The following is a 27,182-nucleotide window of genomic DNA, read 5'->3' on the forward strand; positions in this document are numbered from 1 at the left end:
ACAAAAATCAGCAAAACTTAGTTTTATAGAACAATAAATGACAATACTAATTTTTATTATGATCGGGCCTCATTTGACCCTAGCCCCCATACAAACTCCCTTTCAGAAAATGACTTGAAGGTCAAAATAAACTTATAATTACTTATAAAACAATTAAAATCTACATAAATGACTTTGAAATAGACGCAAATTCTTCTACCAAAATTTATAAGGATAGGCCCATATTTACCCCTTCTCCTCTACACGCAGAGAAAAAAATATAGTTGTGGTAACCATAATCTAAGAGCAACATATTATGGTTAGAATTATGGTTAAAGTTAAAACATATTATGATCATTATTAGTATAATAATCTACCATATTATGTTTAAATATATTCCAAATATTTCATCATAATATAGTTTTATTAATCATAATGTGATATTGTAGCATCATATTGTAGTTTCAAGCAACCACATTATGGTTTCATATAATCATATTATTGTTTGAAGTAACCATATTATGGTTACAAGTGGTCACATGTCTTCAAGTAACCACGTAATGGTTACATATTAAACATAATATGGTTAATTTAATGTGCTCGGCGTAAAATGTAATTATTTGTTAATTTTCTTTTAAACAAACACAAAACTTCCAAGCACTGATATTCCCATAAACACATGATGCCAATATAAACACAACATTATTTTTTTAATTATTAATTTTTTATGTACACTATTTTATTTATTTATTTCTATTGTTTCCTATTATAATATTAGATATTATTTATTTTTCACAATTACTGCGTTAGTTTAACAATTTATTTAATCCGATCTAGTACGGATAAACCACACAACTGATAGAAAATTGGCGATACCAAAATATTTTTAATAGTAAACGTATTTTACTTATATCTTAAACATTTTATGGATAAACGTGTAAAATCCTACCATTTAATGGTTATTTGATAGTTTAAATGATTCTAAATAATATAATATGTTTAAATAATTATCATTGTTTAGTTGTTGTAAAAATAATTATTTTTCAGAGAATCATTCTTATAATTGTCATAAACATATAAATATTTTCAGTAACTAAAAAATTGATGAAGTTCAATAAAAGTAACAATTGTTTGGTTATGATAACAAAATATTGTTACAAAAAACATAAAATAGTTGTCCTAACCATGCCGAACCATGTTTTTTCTCTGCGTGTATGAGCCCTCTTGTAGAAAATCTCTCTTTTTTGTCAACAATAAGTAAAAATATTCCACAATAAAACAAATTAAATACTTTATTTAAAAAAAAAATCCACAATTTTAACATACTGACTGGTGTAGGGTATCATATGGCCGGCAATGTCCGACTATAAATTCATACTAGTTTATTTAAAAATTCCGTCAGTCAGAATTCAGTATGTACATAAATATATGATGAGTGATATACTGGATATAATAAGAAAATTTGAAGCCAAAAAGTAACAAAGAGCTGTGTAAAAATTAATGAATTTGACCACAACTACGTATACGTGTTATACAACAGAATTTGTATTAAATATTAGTCATACGTCGCTTTACTAAAAAATGTGTAACATTAGTAAATTATAATGTTGAAACAATTTTTATTTAAATACTTGCCTTATAAAATACTGAAAAATTATATAAGTAATTTAGATAAAATATAAATAAATTTAAAATAATATTTTTGCAATTATGACCTCATTACACTGAAATTTTTGAATCAAGCTGTAGATGTACGCTATAGTATAACAAATGTTTTTTTTTTCCATATTTCTTACAATATTAACATTAACTTTTCGTACTATTTACATAGTTTAACAAAATGTTTCTGTTATGTAGGTAAAAGCTGTCTCATTTTATTTATTTCTGATTATAGCTTAAGCGGCATAAATATTTATGACATCGCAAAAACACTAAACAAAAATCTATAATGTATAAAAACTTTCTAAATGTTTCATAAAATACACAAATAAATTTATTTATATACATACCTAAATCAACAGAACTTAATATAGTAAATGAATAAATACTTACATAGACATATGGTATATTCCACGATGTACATAAATGCATTAAGAAATATATGTAAAAAATACTATTTATATTTAATAGTATTTTTTAAGATAATTATACAGGATCAAAACGAATTCACTAATGGGAAAACTGTAACTGCAATTAGCATTGTAACATTCTAGGTAAAAGAAACGTAAACAATTCATACATAATACTAGCATACCCTGGGTGCTTCGCTACCCTAACTTAAATTAAATACATAAAAAATTTTGTTTACTTTTATAGAAAATTGATTAAACATTTTTTTAATGTTTCGGTTTTAAATACGTTCAATATCACGTTAAATTCACATTCAGAAAGAAACTTGTATTTTTAATTTCATTCATTTAGTTTTCACATTATAGAAAATTTTGAAAGTAATATTTGAAAAAAGTACCATAAAATACCACTAATATACCAATAGCTTATTTTGTTTGAGTAAATAAACTACTTTTTGAACTTTTATAAAAATTGGCTCAATGAGTTTGAATAAAATTAAATTTCCCGTTTTTCCCCTTTTTGGTACATTTTTCCCAGTGAAATAGCAAAAATTTTATTACAATAATATTATTATTATTATTCAATAAACCGAAAAAGTTTTCTCAATGTGCTAAAAAAAGTACCATAAATACAATTTTCTCCCTTTTACACCCTCTCATAATTTTGAGATATGTATCCAAAATATTTAGAAAAAATTTGATTATGTTAATTAGGTCAAAAGTTATAAAGAACCAAAAAAGGTACCAAAATCACCTTTGTTACACATTTTTACCCCTTAAAAGTACGAATTTCAAAAAAGTGCCAGACACCCATCTGCCCATTTTAAGAGTAGATACAGGTGCATTTAAATTTTTTTTTTTTGTATCACTAATATTGTGTAATATAATTAAGAAAACCTGTTTTACCCGTTTTTTCCTTTTTTTTACCCGTAAATGTACAAATTTCCAAAAATCCCTCCTTAGTGGATCTACATAACCAAAAACACATCTACTGTCAAAATTTCATGATTCTAGGTTCAGCCGTTTGGGCTGTGCGATGATGAATCAGTCAGTAACGCTACTCTTTTATATATATATAGATTAAAGGGAAGCCAAAACTACTCCCTTGCCCTAATTCTGGAAGTACATAATTACAAATGGAATGAGTTAGATGAATGTAGTAAATAAATAAATAACTAACTAACCAACTAACTAACTAACTAACTAAGTAAGTAACTAAGTAACTAAGTAACTAACTAACTACCTAACTAAATAACTAACTACCTAACTAACTAACTGCCTAACCAACCAGTGGATCGCACAACATATTACACGGAAAATTTATTCTTCAGCCGCACTGTTTATGTGTGAAATAAACTACAGAGGTATTCCCTATCACACACTATTCCCTCTATTCTCTTCAAACACTACTCCCTCTATTCTCCTCCCAAAACCTATTTTTCCACTTCCAATGCCTCATATTCCCTTAGCTGAGTACCTACGTCTTAATATCACGTAAACGCTGTGAAAAGTATAACATTATTTAGTTAAAAATTCAATATTATTTACAATGTTTTATTCGGTACAGAAATGTTTTCAAATTAAATTTTCTTAATTGACTTAATTTCCATATGTATTAACCCATATACTCTATAAAAAATCATCATAGTATATTTCGTTTATTTATATGTAGTTTAGTTAGTGTTTGAGCTCTAGTAAATGAGAAATGACAGTAAATAGGCTTAAAGTTAATAAAACATCATACATGTAAAGATTAGAAATATGTTTATTTAACCGAAGTTTAACTGACTTAAATATACGAAATAGATGACACAAATACAGTGATATAAACACTAACGACAGCAAAGAAAATAGAGGATGATAGAAAAATAAATGAAACTAATAAAACTATATCTAACACTACATAACTACATTTTTACGAAGGGCATAGAATCAAACATTACAATCTTAAACCTTTAAAGATTTGAAAATATATATAAAAAAACTTTATTTCTAAATATAAGTGCATTTCTATTTTACAGAAATATTTTCTTTATCCAAAATATATTTAAACATAAAAGTACTACTGATTTATAACAAATTTTACATTAATCTTATGTTTTCTGACATAATATTAAAAAGAGTAGATAGCACATTATGATTTCATATCCCTGATATATTTACTGCTTATTTGTTGTACTTGAAAACATTATTACAACATAAACTATTTACTACTAGACGATATACATATAATCCAGGAATGAATAATATTTAAGCATTTAATAAATATTATATACGACGATTTGCTATGTAATGTAGATTTTGTTAAATATATTTACACTTAAAGAAAAATAATAATGTCTTTAAATGGTTGAAAAAAATAAATGTTTCACTTAGCAATGGGCCTAAGAGTTTTAACTTATGCTCATATATTTAGATGTCAAAAACTTAACAAAATATTTTATACACTTCTTTACATAAAATCTAACAAAATCTTTGACTTATAACTTACTATAGAAGCTCTATACTAATAACTAACAAATGCTTTGACTAACTTACAACGACTAGTTCAATAGAGGAATCTATGGACTAGTTCATATACTTATAAAGAGTATAATCCTAGTCCATTGTCTAGTTAGTTTACTAGTCCATAGACTATTTAGTTAACTAGTCAGTAAACTAGTACGTTGACTTATTACACTAAGCAACAAATTGAGGGTCATGGTCTGGAGGGTGAAAAATTCCCATGATAACTTAAATTACTAGGATAGAGTATTAAAGCCACCAAACAGTTCGGCGTTGGAAGGTCAAACTCGGGCATCGAAAGTTGCGCTTTCTAACACTAAAAGCCTTGATACACGGTTGTCAGATCTTACAACGTTGGCAGTAAAATGTGCACAAAATATCTAATAACAGTGTAAATTTACAAATTTTGTCTTCTAATATTATCAGTAATACCTTTTCTGACTTTGCAAGGAATATATCTTGCAAATTTCGGACCAAAAATATTGATTTTTAATGGATCATTTGAGTCCATTTCGTAATTTTTATTGGAGTAGGGTTACAGTGGTATCATTTAAAATTTCTTTCGAAAGCGCATTAGTAAATGTAAAAATTCCAATAATCATAACGCAGCTTCCGTAATATTATAAAATATTAATAAAAGATTTAATTTTTTCGAACAGTATACGGATTATTTTGACAAATTAGTCAAATTTTATTTAATGGATGTTCTTGATTCACATATTATTCAATGGCACTTCGAAGAAGCTTTCATATGATACCCAATTCGTTAATAGTTTCTACTAAGTAATGTCAAAAATCCCGTTAACCCACTATGAACTTTTAATTAGCGATAGCGTAAAAGTTTGATCTAGCAGCGAAAAATGCTTCGGTGGTTTGAATACACTAATGGCATACTTTATTTAACTAGTTAGAAGACTTGTCCATAGACTAGATCATATTAAGGTCAGTCCATAGACAAGTTTGTAGACATTAGGGTTGTCATTCGAATAAAAATTATTCGATTAATCAAGGGAAATTTTTTGTTTTTTATTTATTTACTTTATTCTGTCAGTATCAAAAAATGTATAAAAAAAAATTTCAATATTTTTTGATAAAATAATATTGAAAATTTTAATAGATTGTAAAGTATAAGAATTTTAAAAGACAGATTTTCTTTCTAACGGTTTAAAATAAAAATAACACAAAATATTTCCTAACTCTTTTTCTTGTCTTGATACCAAATTTGACATTGATTAATGAAGTATTTTAAAATATTTTTTTGAAAAATGTACTTTTTAAAAATTTTAAGTCTTTTGAAAGGACAAAGGAAATTTATAAATTTATAGCATCAGACGTATGTATACTATCCGCTTCTTGTCTAACGACTATTTCCTCTTTTTGACGGACAGTGATATTATACAAAAAGATTTTGTTTCTTAAAAATTTGTACATTTCGAATTTCTTTGCCATCTGCGTTTTTATAAGCATACGTTGACTGCATATAATATAATTTAGTAATTTTCTAGAGGAAACCTTATATGGGTAATAGATTAAATCGTAAACAGATATTGCTCATTTTTAATACCAAATAAAAAAAATGTTAATTAAAAATTTAAACTCTCTCGTTCATATAGTGTTTTCAACTGACAAACGGATGAACAGCTAGATCGTTTTAAAATCTAATGAGTAACGCAATATTTCGATGAAAAATACAATACACCCTCCATCTTTTTTGATGATGGGTATAAAACGTGTTTAGAAGCTAATGAAATGCACACATTCATTAGGAAGCCTTAGCTTCTACTTTGAAATTTACTGAGAAATTTAAAATAGTTTGAGATTGAACTAGGTTATTGAAGTATCTTAGGAATTTGGAGGTATTTGGCAAGTTTTATTTATATTTTATTAAATTCTTCGAACAGAAACGTCTATTCGTTATTTGTTCGAATAATCGAATAATTTTTAAAATTTAGTCGAATAATTTTAAACACGAATAATTGACAACCCTAGTAGACATAGTCAAGTTAATAGTCAATAGACTAGTACAAAGGCTATTTAAAAGATAATTCATATATTAGTTCATAGGCTTGCCAAAATACTTATACTTATAAATAGACTAATCTTAGTCTGTAGACTAGTCCATGGTCTAGTTATTATGGATTTATCCGTAGACTATTCTATAGACTAGAACATAGACAAGTTTACTGACAAGGTCATAGTTAGTAGACTATTTCATAGACTAGTCATATATTAGTCCATAGGCTTGTCAGAATATTCTTCTATATATTAAGCACTCAAGTAGTTAGTAAATTCTCTACAGACAAGTAAATTGACCAGTAAATGAAATAGTTCTAGTAAATCAAGAGCAAAATCAGTTTGCACTATTAATCAATAAAACTCAATAGTATGTCAATAAAGTAGTCAGTAAACATCTCCATAACCAGTGAATTGACCAGTAAATAGATTAGTTTTAGTAATAGATTAGTTTTAGTAATCATTAAAACTCAGTTTTCCATTCCTGTATTGTACTATGATTTTAGTAGTTTCGATTTTAAAACGTTCTGTTGCAGAAATCATCTCTCGAATATGTATTTTACCTTCCCAAATTATGCTACATTTTATTAATGATAATCCGTAATATACCTAAATATCACGTATACGCCCTCATACTTTACTTTTTAAGAAAAAACAAGTAGGAAAGTATAGTCGGGCATGGCCGACCATATGATACCCTACACCATGAGTATATTTTTACAATTTTTACTTTTATAAAATTTTTATTTTTTGTAAAGAAACTTTTATGTTGAATATTACCATAATTCCAAAATATTTAAGCCATTTATTGATAAAAAACTAAAATTTCTAAATGAGGCTTTATATAGGTCAAATATGGGCCGATCCTCGGTAAATTTGGGAAAAGGATATATTTCTAAATAACAGTTAGTTTTGTTGAGTTTCATTGCGATACAAATGGTTACAAGTCAATTTTAGACGTTTAAGTCATTTTTTGAAGGGGGGTTTGTATGGGGCCTAGGGTCAAATATAAGCCGATAAGCAGTATCATTTATACTTATATAAAACTTATTTGTGCCAATTTTTAGAGAGATAGCAGAATATTTGACGTAATTATAGCATAAAAAGTTCAAATCGGGAGGTACGGTTGTATGGGGGCTAGGTGAAATAATGGACCGATTTCAACCATTTTCAATAGGCTTCGTCCTTGTACCAAAAAACATGCTTGGTCCAAATTTCATCAAATTATCTTGAAAATTGCGACCTGTACCTTGCGCACAAGGTTTACATGGACAGCCAGCCAGCCGGACAGACGGACGGACATGTCTTAATCGACTCAAAAAATGATTCTGATCGATCGGTATACTTTAAGGTGGGTATTGGACCAATATTTTTGTATGTTACAAACATCAGCACAAACGTATAATACCCTCCCCACTATAGTGGTGTAGGGTATAAAAACAGAACTGTTTATTTATATACTTTTTTTCAACTATTTAGCAAATCATTTTAATAATTTTGCTAATATAATTTAAATTAATATTTTAAATTTCATAACACAACTTTAACACATACATATTTATACTCCAACCATAAATAATAATTAATTTATTCATAAAATTAATTGATTTAAATGCAAAATTATTACTAGCACACATATTCAAATTGTAATATATATTCAAGGCATTCATTCATACAGATGCGCATCCATAAATAAGTTAATGAGTGAAATCATGTTAATAAACTTCAAAATGCATTTTAAATCAGCATTAAAATACCGAAGGCCACAAATACACAATACTATAACAAATGAAAATTTATATATAATTTTTTTTTTTTTAAATTAATGTTGACTGCAATTGTGTTAATATGGAACAACAAATTCAAATCAACAAAAGTAAGTGCAATAAATTTTTATAATTCGCACTTTCTGTTGTATTAAATATAATAAATATTCCATATAAAAAAAGAAAATTACAATTCATGCGTAAATATATGTAAAAAATATATATAATTTTAAAAATTTAGCAAAAAAAAATACAAACACCAAACAGCTAAATCTGGCTATATTTTATAGTTCGGTCATATGTTGGTGTTAACCCATTTACATTAATTGTAAAAAACAAAGTCATTGATATATTGACTATAAAATACTGTGGTTAAAATGTAAATTAATTACATATTTAAATGTATATCATGAAAAAATATGAAAAACAATAAATTATTTTGTAAAAATAATATTACTGCATTTTGAAAAAAAGGATGAAAGACAATATATCAAATTGAAAATGCAGAAGTGTGAGATTATAAAGTTAATGTAAAAATTCCTATAAAAACATATTTCTATACTAGACTTAAGTTTGATTTGTAAATTAAAACATGGATATAAAGAACCCAAGGATGTGATCTAAGATCCTCTATTCCTTACCTTATAGCTTTCACTTTCGAAGTAAAAGCAATAGTTAACTACAATTACTTCTTTTTTAAATTATTGATGCACTTATGACTGAAATAACTTCTTGTGTATTTTGATAATCCAAAATCGCACTATGATATCAGCATACTGGTCTTATTGTTAATGTTGTAACAGTTTGACTGTGACCGTTAGTTATTTCTTGCGGAAAACATTCGGTTGATACATCTCTCGCTGGGTTAACAATCTTTGGCAGAATGTGACAAAGTACTTCTTTGAGGTAAGATGTGGACTAAATCAGTACTAGTCTCCTCTCGGACAAAAGTGACTTTCCAGATTTTTTACCAATTTACATCAGTTCCATTCTCAGACCATAAGAAACGATCTACGGAATGACAGACGACTATCAAGTGTCAACTTGAAACTTCCCCAACCTATAATAGCGCCCTACTACGCGAAGATTTAAGGAAACTCCAAAGTGACAGAGCAAAGGTTGTGCTCTGATTTTAAACCATGCCATTCGAAGGAAAGATCAAGGATACATTTGAGGTATTGGTAGCAACTCTTTTCCCCGGGATGTTGCAATAACACCAGGATGGAGAAATCACCAAGATAACATGCTCACGGGGGATTTGGATTTATGTTTAACAAAATATACAAGATACTGATATTATCTGCGAGATGAATAGGCAGATTTTCGGCTAAAACATCAAACAAAACACTGGTTTACCACAAGAATATATTTTATTCTCATAACTGTACTGATTTTCTGAAAGATTAGGGCATATTTGGGTATAATCGTTTTAAGATTTCATCTTTCTCCCCATATATGATTCCCATCGAAAGCTATGAGCTCGACATGATCAAGGTTCGTAAGACCAAAAGTCTGTCTATCGGAGTATAACTGACTTTAACTTCCGATATAAGCTACTCTTTGATATTAACAAATTTTATAAAAAATCGACGTTTTATATTAACTCAAATATTTCTACCAAATTCTACGAAGAACGGAGACCTTATAAGGGTTCCTTTCAGAAAATTAGTCTCAAGTTATTGGATAGCTTTAAAATATTAAATAGTGATAAAAGTTTTGTAGGCACTTGAACATATGGGCACATAATTGACCCCACTCCCCATATAAAACTCAGCATATAGGATATAATTCGACCCAGTCCTCATTTAAAGACTCTAATGTTTATATAAGTTTTAATTAATTTTTAATTAATACTTTCGGTTTAGCGGTTTAGGTTTAAATGATTCAAAGTTTCCGTTTTTTAGATATCACAACTTTTTAGAAAGTTCAGTGATTACTATTCAGTATTATTTCTTTTTTTCAAAATTCCAATTCCTTTCTCCGCATATCTGAGGTGGAAATCTCTGATTTTGAGCGATGTTTTTTACAAATATTTCAAAAAAAAGTTTATGTCAAAGTATACTTTTTGTTGAGTCATTTACCATTACCGCTTTAGATGTGATGAGACTTTAAATTTTCAGATTTTAGACTTTCAAACTCTATATTTCGAAAACCACGAAAGTTATAAGAATTTGTCAGTATACAAGTTATATATGAACACTAATTGGATGGATTTTTATTAACCATTGTTTAACGGGAAACAACTAAACCATAAGCCAACATTATAACCATCATTACTCCTAACGGATTACAATAAATCAAAAATTATAACACTATATTTTTAAAGGAATTTAATATTATATTTACGAATGATAAAGACAGGATTTAATTTTTAAATTGCATTTTTTCTTTTTTTTCTGTTGTTTTCGGTCTATATTCGGTATTTTGGTCGAAGGAGACGAAGGAGTTGAAATTTTAACAAAATAATTACGCCAATTTTAGCGCAGTTTTAAAAAACCTTCATAAAACGTATGATATCACAATTTTAAAAATATTGCGTGAAACCTAATACATATGTATATAAAATTTGGATCTAACGTAGTTTACAAATATTTATGCACCACTTTAGCAGGGAGGGTATATTGAGTTTGTGCTGATGCCCGTCCTTCTCGATGGCTGTCTATATACAGGTCGATATAGGTCACTATTATCTAGATAATTGGCTTAATACAAGCCTCGATGATCTTGCCTTACTTTATAAAGATCGAACTTCATTTAAGCTTAAAGTGTGTTTCAGAAATATATTTTTCGTCAGTAAATTGCTTAAAAATATCAGAAACAAGAAAATATTCAAGATTTAGAGTATTTAGAGGTCGGCCACTACCGACTTTCTTTCTTTCTTGTAGTTTTTAACAGTATGCCTTACTATCAACTAAAATTCTCTTATTAAATTACATTTTTTAACAAAATGCATTTTAATACTAAGTTTAGCCAAAAAAAAAACTTGTTTAATTTTTTTCTACTTAATTGCTAACAATAAAAATAAATACTTTAATTAAATAAATTTTCTATGTCTTGTTTAATTTTATGAAACAAAAAAAAACAACAACACTTTATTTAAATATGATATTTGTTCTTTCAATTTATACATGTGTTAGTTTATACGTTTACGTGTATTTATTTAAATTCTATACTTGACCTTTGTGAATTCATTTACACTTATGTCTGTACGTTTTAAACATTTTTTTTTATAAGCAACAAAAACAAACCACACAGAGAGAAGCAAAACTATAAATATGTATGAACAAATATATAAACATTTATATTTTTTAAATATGTATGAAATAAATATGTATATACAAATGATGACCCACATACATATATATGTTGTACATGTCAAATTATATGTATATGTATGTTGTTGCAAACGTGTATCCTTATAAATACAAACATACAACGTATACATTAGTTATGATGGAAAAACACAAATAGGGCAGCACATGCACAGGTGTATATATTTGTGGCAAAATTAAATACAAAAATTAAATTATAAAAAAATGTTTAATGTTGAAAATTTTTAAGAAAATTTCTTTAAAATTATTTTAATTATTTTCTTAAGTCAATATAATCTTTAACACCCTAATGATGATGTTGCATTATAAAATATGCATAAATGCATAGAAAAAGCATATAATTTTACAAAAATATGGTTGAAACAGTTATATATAATATCATTTGCATTTGTATATACAAACGTATGTTTGTCTTATATGTGTAAAATATTTATATTTTTTTCCATATCTAACATAATATATTTTCACACTAAATGAGCTTAAAAAATATATATTGTGGTATAAAATTTGATTGTTAATATTATTTTCCTTTATTGGTTATAATTTTTAAATAACTTTTAATAGTTACGACTGTTAAAGCTGTTTTTCGGAGAGGTTACTTGTGCGGGAACTATAAGAAAACGTGAACCGATATTACCAACTCCAAACAAACTTTTCCTATGGGGAATATTCTTGTAAACCCTCTGTCGTACTTTCAACAGACAAACGGACAGATCGTCTTAGAATTTAATAAGGACACTGATTATATATACTTAATGAGTCTACGATTAATATTTCTATGTGTTACAATTGGAATGTCAAAATCAATATACCCCCATCTTTTTTGATGGTTGGTATAATTAGAGTTCTATGTTCGGCTGTTTACCATAGTGTGTTAAATAAAAGCATTTAGTATGTGTTTTATTACATAAAATAAAAAAAGTTGGAAAACGAAAATATACCAAAAAATATGCTTTTATAAATTGGAAAATGCTTCTGGATTCAATATTATTAAAAATTCATTTTAAAGAACGAAAAAATACTAAAAAGTAACATTTACCTCGGACGTGCTAAATTTTATGTTTCTGGGTTCAATATTATAGTAATTTGAAAAATAATCTTTTGAAGAACTAACAATTATGAATGTATAGTCTTGCATGGCCGACCATATGATACCCTACATTTAATTTTTACATATTTTCGAAAAAAAAGGGATTTTTTTATAAGGGGGCTCATGTGGGGTTAAGGATAAATATATACCCCCATCTTTTTTGATGGTTGGTATAATTAGAGTTCTATGTTCGGCTGTTCACCATAGTGTGTTAAATAAAAGCATTTAGTATGTGTTTTATTACAAAAAATAAAAAAGTTGGAAAACGAAAATATACCAGAAAATACGCTTTTATAAATTGGAAAATGCTTCTGGATTCAATATTATTAAAAATTCATTTTAAAGAACGAAAAAATACTAAAAAGTAACATTTACCTCGAACGTGCTAAATTTTATGTTTCTGGGTTCAATATTATAGTAATTTGAAAAATAATCTTTTGAAGAACTAACAATTATGTATGCATGTATAGTCTTGCATGGCCGACCATATGATACCCTACATTTAATTTTTACATATTTTTGACAAAAAAAAAAGAGATTTTCTAAGGGGGCTCACATGGGGTTAAGGATAAATATAGGACTATCCTTATAAATTTTCATAGAGGAATTTATATCTACTTCAAATTTCTTTAATTAGACTTTAATCATTTTATTATACTCTACATCACTACACTATACGTTTGTGCTAATGTTTTTAACACAAACAAATATTAGACTTGCACCCAGACAGATAAACGGACAGACATAGCTAAATCTACTCAGTGACTTTGAAACGATTGGTACTCTTTATGGTAGATGTAGCACCAATATCGTTGGGTGTTGCTATACAAATTTTTTTTCAAGAAGAGTATCCCACTATAAATAAACCCATTTGAATATGACTTTACCACCAAACATTGTCTATTATAATACTTTTTAGGACTTTCTGACTTGTGGAAGTGACAATTTTTTTTACGTCCTTTGAATTTAATACAATTAAATCGAAGTTTTTGATAATAGAGATCTAAAAATAAGCAATAACATTTATATATTTCATGGACCATTTTCAATCCAAACAAGTAAGAAGTTATAGACGGGCGAGGCCGACTATATAATACCCTACACCTGTATACGAAAAAAATGTGATTTAGTTTTCATAATAAAGCATTTAAGTTGAATTATACCTTGCCTCAGATATACTAAAGCCATTTACTGTTTAATAAAACTGTGGATATTAAAGTAAAATTTTAATGGGGGCTTTTTAGAGGGGCTAGGGTCAAATGAAGCCCTATAATTATAAAGTTTATCGCGGTCATCAAGGCTAGTATAGGTTTTGCAGCTTTTTGTCGAGAAACTAGTATATTAAACATAATTATGAACTTAAAAGCCCTATTTGGCGAATTCAGTTCCATGGGTGAAATAATGGACCGATGTTAACTATTTTCAATAGACTTCGTCTACAGTACCATAAAATATCGTGTGCCAAATCTCATTGAATTATCTCCAAAATTGCGAGCTGTAGTTTGGTTACAAGGTTTACAAGCTCTATTGGGGGGTTCAGTTGTATTTGGGCTAGGTGAAATAATGGAACGATGTTAATCATTTTCAACAGCCGTCGTCCTCGGTATAATAGAAGTTCATGTGCTAAATTTCATTGAATTATCTCTAAAGGTTTACATGGACGGACAGACGGACGGAAACAGCTAAATCGACTCAGAAAATTATTCTGAGCCGATTGGTATACTTTAAGGTGGGCATAGGACCAATATTATTGTGCGTTACAAACATCAGCTTTTACGTCTCTTTGCATTTCAGGTGACAATTTGTAACTTATAAAGTCACAAATTTTATATTTTTAAATTATGAACAGAATTACTTATATATGATAAAGGGTATAATTAAAAGTAAATAAAAACAACTGCACAGTTAAGCCTTATAACTATTTTACACTAAATATGTATGTTAAACTTTATTTGCAACCAAATACAAAGCTTTAATACTTTTCCACCGCAACCCTCGAAAACATGCTGTAATAGCAGTTAAGGACCATAATTTCTCAAAAATAATTTCGCATTTTTTCAAATTATCTCCTCTTGTAACTTGTAGTTTTCATCAGCCAGGAGCTGATGAAATTTGGATTTTACTTTAAAAATCTGTACTGATTGATATATTACCAACCATATAATACCTTAAACTAATGACAGAAGATATATACAAATTTAAAAAGTCTTAATATTCAAATCATATCTAAACTCTTTAGCCTTTAAAGCACTTTTTTAACATTCTTAAGGCTAAGTAATAATGAAGAAGCTAAATGTAGCTTTAGAAATGGCATGAAATATATCGCCCTAAAATATGTAACAAATATGATATGATACCTTATTTTGTATATTTTGTTTAAGAAATACTGTAAAATTCAAAAAAAAAAAAATAATAAAATAAAATAACTAACAAGGAACTTTTTTTAAGCGGTTCAGCTTACGAACGGCAATCGATTGCCTTGCAATTTTTTTTGGAATCATTATAAAACATAACATTGATTATTTGAAGCTATCATACGATATTTTCTTGAAAACTGTCCAGCTCACGAATGGACAAAACTTAACCGTAAATATTTTGGGTAACAAATGGGGTGAGTCGGTCGAAGTTATAAACCATTAATTCCACATTCTGCAGTATACGTAATATTTATTACCATATTAGATCACGTATACGTACTTCATAAAGTATCACATTTGAATGAAACATTTTTAAGTTTTCAATCTAATTTGTTTCCTTACTACTATTTAAATGTATTTTGTTGTTTTTGTTTCTGACTAAAACCTAACTAACTTATAGCATATACTTTACCAAGAAACGTGATATAAAATATTTCTTCAATAAGAAAAATGAAAATAAATTTGATAAAAGTTTAAACCCTGTGACAAAGTTATACTATTTTAAAGGAACTAAATCCAAGTCTCAAACATTTTTCATGAAATCCGTAAATTTTGGCAATTTATGAGAATTTACAACAGCGTGAAGATAAATTTGTTTGAAATCTGAAAGTTGATTCAGTAAATTTGATTTGATTAAACGCATATGTATCTTCTTTCTTCGTCGGTATTCTGAAGATTGAAAATCCGTAAATTTTTGCATTTTTTAGAATTTACAACAGCGTCAAGAGAAATTTGTTCGACTTTTATTAAAGATATATGTATCTTCTTTCTTTGTCGATATACTGAGCATATACAATAATATTTATGGTGTCAAAATTTGTCTGTCTAATGTTTTTGGTAAGAAACATGGCAAAAATCACAATAAAATTAAAAATGACCTTTTATTCTTTGATCCAACTCATCAAGTATAGACGTCAGAACAAAAAATTTCAAAAATTGAATTTTAGAAAAATTCCTAAAATTTACTAAAAATTCTTTAAAGTATATACTTCGGTGGGCATTTAATCAATATTTCGAAATGTTACAAATGGAAAGACAAAATCAATATTCCTTTAAAATTCCAAAAAAGATTTAAGTTTATGTGAATAAACTTTATTTAGTGTTTTCAAATAAGTATTACTATTAATTAAACTTAATAAATTAATTCCATGAATTTTTGTAGACATAATCAGGGCAAATTTTTCTTAGGAAAAAAATCTAATTGTTTTATCAAATTTTGTTGCGTTAACAGCCCCATGTTCATAATATTACAATATTGACACAAAATAAGGCCCTTTACTAGATCGTTACAACAGGCTTTACACATATCACACCTTTACTTGATTTTTTTATCCTTAAAATAACTTAATCATTTCCAAGCTTTTCCTTAAGTAACACACAAATACTTTAAAATGTTCGTTCATTACAAATTAGTAAACTTTTAAAATATTCTGTGACTTTAATAAATTAATGCTATTTATCAAACGAAAGATTACAACAAAGAAAACCAAAAAAAAAGTTTCCACTAAACTTTGTGTAAATACAGATGCTGACAAATATTACGTTTTAAGCTAAATATAGAACTTTTTTAATGCAAGCGTTTAAAATAACATATCCTTAACATCCTGATGTCTAAATTAAACTAATATTATTTTCACAGAAAATTTAAGTTAAACTTTCACTTTCTCTTAAGATCAAACTTTACAACCACAACCAACTTTCTCCGCAACTTGTTACATAAAACATAAACTGTTTGATGTTCTATCACAACTCGCACAAGGATATGTTGTTTATCAAACCCTTGTTGAAAGTTCCCTTAAAAGCTTTTTTCTAAATTTGTTACTAATAAAGAGACAAACTCTTAAGGTAGGTCATGTATTAAAAAAATAGATTTAAGTAAAATTGTATACGTAAGTAAAAGTTCTCTATAGATTTTGAAAATAAATTTAATCATATATATTTTTTTTTTTTTTTGAATAATTGACATTTCCTTATTTACAGTTTTCTTTTAAAATTATAAAACGAAAAAAAAACACATCCAACTCATTCTAAATACTATATTAATTTCTTTCGTCTATCTTTTGGTTCGGTAGTGCAAATATGTATATATGTCTGCGCTGAATAAGTGTATATGTGTAAGTTAAAGCTAGTCTAAGTGTTTGTATCTGTATATCTGTTTAAATATTTGCTGCAGGACATATTTTGTGTTTATTTGTACTTAAAACGTGATAAGGATATTAAATGAATGTAATTCATTTTTTTCCCTTTGCTGTTGCTTTCCTATTTACCATTCTGTTTCTATTTCTTTAATATTGATGTTAAAATTTGTTGACTTGCATGAAGCCGACGATGCTGTTGATTTTGTCGTCCTTGTTGTTGTTGCTAGTTATCATTGCTAGTACTTTTGCTGATGCTGTTGCTTTTACTTCTCATGAAAATAACAACGATATTTCGTGCGAAATTCTAGTGTTTTTAGCTAAAAACGTAAGCAATGTTTATTTATAGTTAGTGCAAATTCAATTTTATTTAAACAACCTAAAGCTATTTCGATTTTTTTTTTTTTTTGCAATTTCATTTTGAGTTTTTTCTAATAAATTCAATTTTTTTCAATTCCGTTTTATGACCAAAACTAGTTAGTTTTACTTTTTTATATTTTTATATTTTGCAACATGCATAAATAATTAAATCTATTTTAATATTTTCACTTTGTGGTCAACAACATCAGCTGCAACAAGAACAACATATGGCATTTGTATTACATTTTGTAGATATATATTTTTTTGCTATTTGGTTTGATGCTGCATTTTTCTATCAATCATATTGTGGTCATTTATTTTATTCATTTCAACACTATGTATGTAAAGTACACACTTAGTATTTGATATTGCATCATAAGTACTTAGAATGTGTGTGTTTCATTTTTTCATATCAAATTTTTTTATTTGAATAATAGCTTAGGTTTTTAGCCCAGTGAATTTTGATAAGTTTTTGAAGGGAATTTAATTTTTGTGGAGTTACATTGAAGATTTAACTTGTTTTGTACGAATAGAGTGCTATGCTCGAGCCGGTATTTTCTATATGTTTTCTTTAAGTATAATAATAAGAATTGTTGGAACCTGTTTCCATATCACCTACATTACAAGTTCAATCTACATTAATGGAGGAGGAAGAGGCACTTTCACGAATGACTGTTTAAACACCATCGCCCATACTTTTAAGTTTTTTTTTAATTTTTCAAAGTTTTGAAATCGTAAAAATGTTCTAATCATGTGCTCTTAAAACTGTAATAAACATTTTTAATTTTTTATCTTTTAAAGGCTAAGTACTTTAAGTGAACATACGCCTTGAAGAAATTATTTCACGGTGGTCTTTTCCATACACAAGACACGTTTCTTTAACGACAGGCATATTTTAGAGTAAACTCCAGCTCACTTAACGATAAAGGAGAATCGCCGATAAATAAAAGATTAATCATCACATCGCAAAAACAACTCAGAATCCCTGCCAAGTATACGATAGTACACCGTACAACATCTCATACCCTATCTTTGCATTATCAACTCAAATCAAACATTTTATAAATCCACATTGTGGTTACTACTGAAAACCATCTTTCGCCTTGCATCAATCCTTTAATCAAGAATCTCTTATCGCAAATTTAAATTTCAGTCACTACGAGAACCCTAAGAGAGCTTTAACCAACTTACTAGACAATAGTGCTGTAACATTCTACTACTTTTCACTACTCGATACTACTCAATACTTTTCATTTGGGTACTCAACTACTCGATACTTTTTATACCCTAAATATAAAATATTAAGTTCTCTTCAATTCCCTATATACGCGTAAATGTCCTGAACTATATATAATTTCTCAAACAAAATTTAGTACATTAACATGAATCGTTTGGGAGGTATTCCAAAAAAGTTGTCCTTTCCCATATAATGCCATACAACGAAATTAGGAACAACATTGTTTGAATTTACTCTACCACATTTGCTCCAAGACTTCATAAACAAACTCTCCATGAATTTTATTAATGAAGATAAATCCAATGTCATAGTTGGTGTAGGGTATCATATGGTCGGGCATGCCCGACTATAGTTTCTCACTTGTTAAAATTTAAAAACGTGGTATTTTTTTGTTTATTCGCTTTTTATTATAAAAAATAAATAAATTAGAAAAGTTAATTTTTATTTCAACGTTAACGAATTAAAAAAATAAATTAATTTAAAAATTTGTACTCTGAGTGTGTGCCAAACGTAACATTCTACTAGTAACAATTTACTACAAAAAGTAAATGTTTGACATTTATGCATTAATACAATTTCACTAGCTCATTGGTCTACATATATTTTGACAAATAAAATAAAAATTTTGAAAACTAAAAAATAAATAATTCAAATTAATATATAAATTCAAAATTTGTTCTAGAATTATATGTAAAAAATCAATATAGCATACACAAAGTGAATGTGGTGTATGTCAAAATTTACCTTAGATAAGAGAGATTTCATTTGGCACGGAAGAATTGAAAATTTTCCTCACCATAAGAAAGATTGGATTGAAGAAGCTTTGTGTTTGTTAGAAATCATTGAAATGTAAAAATAATAATTTTTCAACATTTTCACTTTTTAGTGAATTGCGCCTTTCTGTCATTTTGATTTGACATTTTTTTGTTAAGAGTTGCATTTTTAACCCTCAGCTGAGTTGTATATTTAGCAGAGTTGCATTTTTTATACTATAGCCGTTAAATTTAAACAGATTATGTTGTACTTATTTAACTCAAAAGTATTGAGTAGTTACCTTTTAGTATTGAGTTCCCAAAAATTTAGGTAAATACTCGATACTCGATACCCACTACTCAATACTTTAACAGCACTACTAGACAAGGCAGAGAAATACGGGCAACTAGTAATAGCAGATTTTCGATCTTCTAGTTCGACCCTATGAAAAATCAGTCTAAGAATAGTCGAAAGATAAATTTGATCATTACTGGTACTATAAACTACCAGCAGACAGAGCATCAATGAATGACACCAGGAAAACGGAAAAAGTCTAAAAAAAAGTGAAAAGCAATACAACAATTTTGGGTTTAATGATAAATAAAAATGATAAACTTAGCTTTAAAAGGGACAACCTGGGTGCGTTGGTTTTCGTGCCCTAAAATATGCAATATATTTATACAATTAATTGCATATCCGGCCGTATACGTAATATTTAATACCATGTTAGATGATAATATCACGTATACGTCATTCGACATTACATTTGAATCCATATTTTAAATTTTTTCTCAAATTAAATAGAAAGCTTTTCAACAAATTCCCAATTTTGAGTTAATTATAAGAAAAATAATTAATATAATATTATTAATATAATTAAAATAATTTGTATGGGTACTTTTGATCAAAAGTTTTGGAAATGAAAGAGTAGTGTTTGTGGACATTTGATTTAAACCTACTCACATTGCAAGCAACGGAAATACCTCTGTGGGAAGCTTGTTAGACATACGAACTGTACGACTGAAGAATGAATTCTGACCAATCAAACACAAATGGATGTTGTCCTGAAGAATGACTTGTATCATGGGTTTCGGTTACAAGTTTTCTAATTTCAGTACCGATAGAACACTTAAAAGAACCTCACATTGTGACAGAGCTCCAGTAATTGCACTGAATTAAATACCCAACTGTTCACTATCTACTGTACTCTGCAGCTCCAGCCCATAAATGAGACTTGTATTTCTTTTAGTTCGAATATAAGCAATTTACTTAGATAGTGTGGAGGTCAGAGGGTGTGAAGTACATATATCGTGTACCCAGACACCTGAATTTTTTCGAAATTTAATATATGCGTTTATCCTGCGAATCACAAACTGAATTCTTATGCTTGCAACATCAAAAAAATCATAATCCATTATTTTTAAATAAATGAGACAATTTCGCATCGTGTCTTTTCAAATTATCAAAAACGCCATTTTTTCTAAATTGGTAAGATATTAAGTATTATTCAGAATAAATCTTATAAATGTAAAATATATAACTAAATGCTAAGAAAACAAAAACTTGTCACTGGGTTATGGCTATTTTATGGCAATAAATCAATTTTGATTTGAATATCAGTTTTCTTTTTGAACATCTTTTGTTTGAAAAGAAAAATTAAAAGAAAATGAAAACATCATTTATAAATGTCCATTTAATATTTAAATATCAAATTAAAATACTTTAGTTTTTAAAATATTATGTTTTCTGAAAAAGGAAATCATAGTTATATGAGAAATTCCATTATTATTTATAGCCTGACGAAATCTAAATTACAAATCTAATATTTATATTAAATGCAACATTATAGCGAGAAAGTTAATTTTAAATAAATTTCTCAGTCGATTTTTCTTCAATTTCCTTCAATATTATTAACAATCAAAAAGATTTTAGGACTTTGGAAATGAAAATAAAAGTTGAAATTCACATATAAAAATAAAATTTATTTAAATAAAAATGAATTTGAAAACAATTTGAAGAACCAAACTAAGACGTTCAATAAAATAAGAAAATCTATTTAAAAATATTTTTTTTAGAAACGGAAGTTCTCTCTACATATGACCCCGTATTTTTTCAATTTACTCTAGATTTATTATAATACTTTAGTGTCTTACCAATATGTCTGTTGGCATGTTAAAAATTTAAATAAATTTACATGACAAATGTAATAAATCATAAATATTTTTTCTGATTTTGTTAATAAAGTTATTTCATACCGATAAGTAAATACATACAAATGTACATACATACAAATGCACATACATACATATTTGTATATGTCCATATGTATACAAAAATATGCAAACATATCAATTTAAATGCATCAAATTGTTCTATACAAATACATACATGTATGTATAAAACTTGTGGTTTACTCTAACAAAGTTACTCATACACATTAAAATTGACATAAATAAAACAACATTTTGTTCAAGCTGCTGTTTTTAAGTAAACCAGCAATAAATATACGAGGAGTACTCTTAATTCTTGTATACCGTAATGTGTATGAGATATCGTAATTGCAATCAGTAGACATTCATATAATACTCTTTTATAATGTTTTTTCGATATAAATACCTGATCGAAATGTATGCTTGATTCCAGATCGTACTTATACTGACCATAGCTAGTTTTAGGGATTTCAATACGTCATCAATTTATACTGTAAATTCTGGATGGATATACAAAAACTTTCCGATGGCAAAAACTTTCTATAGTCTAGTCTATAGTCTAGTCTATAGTCTAGTCTATAGTCTAGTCTATAGTCTAGTCTATAGTCTAGTCTATAGTCTAGTCTATAGTCTAGTCTATAGTCTAGTCTATAGTCTAGTCTATAGTCTAGTCTATAGTCTAGTCTATAGTCTAGTCTATAGTCTAGTCTATAGTCTAGTCTATAGTCTAGTCTATAGTCTAGTCTATAGTCTAGTCTATAATCTAGTCTATAGTCCAGTCTATAGACTAGTCTAGTCTACAGTTTATTCCATAGTCTAGTCTATAGTCTAGTCTATGGTCTAGTCTGTAGTCTAGTCTATAGCCTATAGTCTATAGTCTTTTCTATAGTTAAATCTAAGGTATAGTCTGTAGTCTAGTCTTTATTCTACTCTCTCGTCATCTTCTAGAAGCATCGGGTATGTTCTTTATTAAAACGATTGGCCATTTTATCAGAGTAGTCTTCAATTAAAAATGTTCACCATTTAGCACAACCCTCCTATCTAAGTATGTGTATGCTTTCATTGATGTCAAAATATGTGTGCGTTTATAAAATATTCATAAATTATTTAGTTTACAACAAATATTTTACTAAACAGTTTTGTATATTTTTTTATAGAACTTACACCCACACTTAAACGCAACACAACCTTAGTCGTAAGTTAGAGAGATTATACAAAAAAAAAATAATTGCAACATATAGTTTAACTTTATAACCTTAAGACTTTTTTAATATAAATGCTTTATTAACTTAGACAGAAAATATTTAAATTAAGATATTATTAAGATGCAATTTTATATGTATGCATACAATTTATTCAATACTCGCATAATTATTCTCATACAAAGAAATTAAAGATAATGCCAGGAAATAGTAAGAAATTTTAATTTCCGGCATAAAACTTTGAAAATTTTATATATGCCCCATATAAAATACAAAAGTTTTGACAAAACTATGCGGTTTAAGTTGAAGTTATTGAAAATTATTAAAAATTTTTAAATTGTTGAAATAGGTATGTAAATTTGTGTTTATGTAATGTGATTGTTTATGATTTGTTAGTGTTTAAGTATACTAACAGTCAAAATCAATTTATAACAGTTTATGCATTTTTAACAATAGAATAATAACAACAATAACTCTATCACTAACTGCAGCAAGAATAAAACATACTAACAACAACAAATTATCAAAATATTTCATACTAATACGAAGTGAAACATTTGTCAAAAAGTATGTCAAATACAAATAACAGTGTCAAACAAAACAAATCACAAAAGACTAGTATAGTAGAACTTTCAACACCAAGTTTCCTGCATGTAGTAGACATACTTAGACTGTCATAATTTTTATGGCTACCAGTTTTGGCACCTTTGAAAAGAAGGATACTGAAACAATGTTTATTGTAGTTCAAATGAGAAGGGATTCAAACTAGAGTAATGTCAAACCATTGAACCAGCCTTGGCTATCGAAAAAACTTATGTGTTCCATAATATTGTTTCCATAAAGTTTTTATGGATAGTAAAGATGCCCACAATTATAAATTTTCTAAACTAACATAAGATGTCAAATCGAAAAAATTTATAGATTTTCTTATAGTGAACTGTTAAAAGTGTATTAAAAATTTTCAATTTTAGTATTTTTAAGGCTAAAAAACGGATGGAAAAAGCTAGAAGGTTACCTAGCATCACTTATGGCCCCTACTGTTAATCGTGTTCATAAAAGTACATGCGCTAACACACTAAAACATTTTTATTCATATAATGTTAGTTTAGACGTTTTTCTCTTTTTTATCCCTTCAAAAATATGGATATTTTTAAGCATTAACATTAAGGTGGTTCAACCAAAAAAATTTCTTAAATCAATTGAAAAATGCTAGCAGATAAGAAAAAGCAGCGACATTGCAGGAAGTTCTTTAGGGTACTAACTTCTCACAAACCTCATACATCACCATCAGTGGTGATAGAGGGTATATATAAGTTTGTCATTCCGTTTGTAACACTGTCTGTATGTCTGTATAAAACACGCTCGCGTTTAAACGAAGCAATGAAACTCCATAAAATTCACTCAAAATATTCATTATTGTCTGCTTTGGTATTGAAAGTCAGCAATATCGGTTAAACAATTTCAGAATTATAAGTAAAAACTTAGGACAACTTCGAAAAATGGCGATTTTTCACATGTCTTTTTGTATTTTTTACAAAAAATACTGCAGATAAATTGATGAATTTTGTCATAGATACAACATTGCTAAAAATCGGAAAAATCGGTTCACAATTTCATATATACGTACAAATGTACGTATTCCCATACATGGTCCCCTCCCGAAAATCACTCAAACGCACATAATTCATTACTTAATTAAGATATCGATATAAATTTTGGTATAAGTAAGTATTGCTTATATGTGTATATAAATATCACAGTGAAAGGTTTTTTCGATCGGTCCATAATTAGTCCATACAAGAAATATTACTGTGAAATTTTTTTCCGATCGGTCCATAATTGGTCATAGCTCCCATACAAAGTTCACTCCCGAAAATCACTTAAACGCTCACAATTCTTTACTTAATTAAGATATCGATATAAATTTTATTGCTTATATATGTATATAAATATTACAGTGAAAGGTTTTTTTTCGATCGGTCCATAATTGGTCATAACTCCCATACATGGTCCCTTCCCGAAAATCACTTAAAAGCGTATAACTCATTGTTAAAGTAAGATAAAAGCGTATAACTCATTGTTAAAGTAAGAATCCATACAAAATTTGGTGCTAGTATTGTTCTGATATACAGAAATGTTACCATGAACGTTTTTCTTTTGGATCGGTTCATAATTGGTCATAGCTATCATACAAGGTTCCCTCCTGAAAATCACTTAAACGCGAATAACTCATTACCAAATTAAGATATCCATAAACAATTTGGCACAAGTTTGCTCATACACAGAAAAATAATATTGTCAATTTTTTTTCCTATCGGTCCATAATTGATCATAGCTCCGATACAAGGTCCCTTTTGAAAAAACACTTAAAGGCACATAACTCATTACCAAATAGTGATACCCATAAAATATTTGGCATTTTTGTACACATGAATGTTATTTTAAAAATTTTTCACGATCGGTCCATCTTTGGTCCCTGTCGAAAATCAGAGAAAACACATATAACTCATAACCAAATATTGATATCCATACATTTAGCAAAAATATTGCTCCTATATACATAAATTCACTATGAAATTGTTTGTCTTTATATATATAATTGAATATAGCTCCCATATATAGTTCTTTTAAGAAAATCTCTTAAAAGCACATTACTCATTACCAAATATAGCTATTTATACAAAATTTGGCACAAATATTAGTTTTGTATACAAAAATTCTATTTCAAGTTTTCTCACGATTGGTTCATAACATGGGTGTTCATTTCAGAAAATCACTTAAACACACATTTTTATACACTCCACCACCATCAGTGGTGATAGAGGGAATATATAACTTTGTCATTCCGTGTGTAACACCAAGAAATATTCATCTGAGACCCAACAAAGTATATATATTCTTGGTCCTTAAGAAATTCTGAGTCGATTTAGCTATGTCCGTCTGTCTGTCCGTCTGTCCGTCTGTCTGCCTAAAACACGCTCACGTTAAAACTAAGCCAAGGACATCAACCAAATTCACCGAAAATATTTGTTGTTATCCTAAGCAGTTTGGTATTGAAAATGGGCAAAATCAGTTCACATCGGGAAAAGTTATGAACCAAAATTTGAAACAACCTCGAAAAAATAAGCATTTTTTACACATTCTGATGTAATTTTCTGATGTAATTTTTCAAGATAATTCCATAAAAATCGGCATACATTCGTTTCCGCACAAAAGCTTAATATTTGTGGAAAATCGCCAGAATCGGTCCACAATTTCATATACCTCCCATACAAAAGTACATATTCCCGGAAATTTGGTTTTTTGTTAATAACTTCCGTCGTTATGTCGATATCTTCACAAAATTTTAGAAATTTAAATTTTATGATAATAGAATTTATTCAGAGGAAAAATTTTTTGGATGGGTCATAGCTCCCATACAAAGTCCCATCCCGAAAATCACTTAAACGCGCATAACTCATTACTAAATTAAGATATCGATAAAAAATTTGGTACACGTATTGCTCTTATATACAGAAATATTACAATGAAAACTTTTTTGGATCGGTCCATAATTGGTCATAGCTCCTATACAAGGTCCCCTCCCGAAAATCACTTAAACTCGCATAACTCATTACTAAATCAAGATATTGATATAAAATTTGGTACATGTGTTGCTCTCATATACATAAATATTACAATGAAAGCTTTTTTGGATCGGTCCATATTTGGTCATAGCTCCCATACAAGGTCCCCTCCCGAAAATCACTTAAACGCACATAACTCATTACTAAATTAAGATATCGATGTACAGGTATTTGGTACAGGTATTGCTCTTATATATAGAAATATTACAATGAAAGCTTTTTTGGATCGGTCCATAATTGGTGATAGCTCACATAGAAGGTCCATTCCGAAAATCAGGTCCCCTCCCGAAAATCATTACTCAATTAAGATATCGATATGAAGTTTAGTACAAGTATTGCTCTTATATACAGAAATATTACAAAGAAAGATTTTTCCGATCGGTTCATATTTGGTCATAGCTCCCATACAAGGTCCCCTCCCGAAAATCTTTTAAACGCGCATAACTCATTACTAAGTTAAGTTATTGATATAAAATTTGGTACAAGTA

This window comes from Lucilia cuprina, chromosome 2 (assembly GCF_022045245.1).
Source record: "Lucilia cuprina isolate Lc7/37 chromosome 2, ASM2204524v1, whole genome shotgun sequence".
NCBI classification, from domain to species: Eukaryota; Metazoa; Arthropoda; class Insecta; order Diptera; family Calliphoridae; genus Lucilia; species Lucilia cuprina.